Source organism: Sinocyclocheilus grahami, unplaced genomic scaffold (assembly GCF_001515645.1).
Source record: "Sinocyclocheilus grahami isolate Dianchi unplaced genomic scaffold, SAMN03320097.WGS_v1.1 scaffold93.1, whole genome shotgun sequence".
Lineage (NCBI taxonomy): Eukaryota > Metazoa > Chordata > Actinopteri > Cypriniformes > Cyprinidae > Sinocyclocheilus > Sinocyclocheilus grahami.
Genome location: NW_015505272.1, coordinates 10,376 through 11,111, shown reverse-complemented (window position 1 = coordinate 11,111; position 736 = coordinate 10,376).

Here is a 736-nt window from a genome sequence, read left to right as displayed (position 1 = left end):
GCTCACACCTCAGTCACTGGAGGGCCTTTCTCACTCTCCTCTGAATCTGAAATCATTGGAAGAGTGATAAGTCGGGCAACTGGCTGGGTGTAAACTTTGTCCTTGACTTGGATGTCCGCAGATCTCACATGACCATCTGCACTCTGACGCACTCTGATCACCCTACCAACTGGCCAGAGCGCCCGGGGAAACTGCGGGTCTATCACCAGCACTACTGAATCCACTGACAGATCAGCTGGGGTACCATGCCACTTTTGTCTGCATTGTAGAGTTGGAAGGTAACACCTGATAAATCTTGCCCAGAAGTGATCAGCAATGACTTGGCAGTGTCGCCATCTTCGCTTGCTTAGTCCCTCACACTTAGGGTAGACAACTGGAGGTAGTGCTCCATCCAGCCGCCCCATCAAGAGAACATTTGGTGTCACTGCATCCAAGTCTGCAACACTGGACGAAGTATAACCGAGAGGTTTAGCATTCAGTATAGCCTCAACCTCTAGTAAGACTGTATGCAAGACCTCCTCGGAGACCGGTTGAACTCCTATGACGGTATACAGTGCAGTCTTGACAGACTTGATCTCCCTCTCCCAAGTGCCCCCGAAATGAGGAGCTGCAGGGGGGTTGAAGCGGAAGTCAATCTTCTGCTTTGCAAGAAGGCATTGGAGATCGGAGGACATGTTGTTAAAAGACTCATAGAGCTCCTTCTCCCCTGCTTTAAAGTTCGTACCCTGGTCTGAAT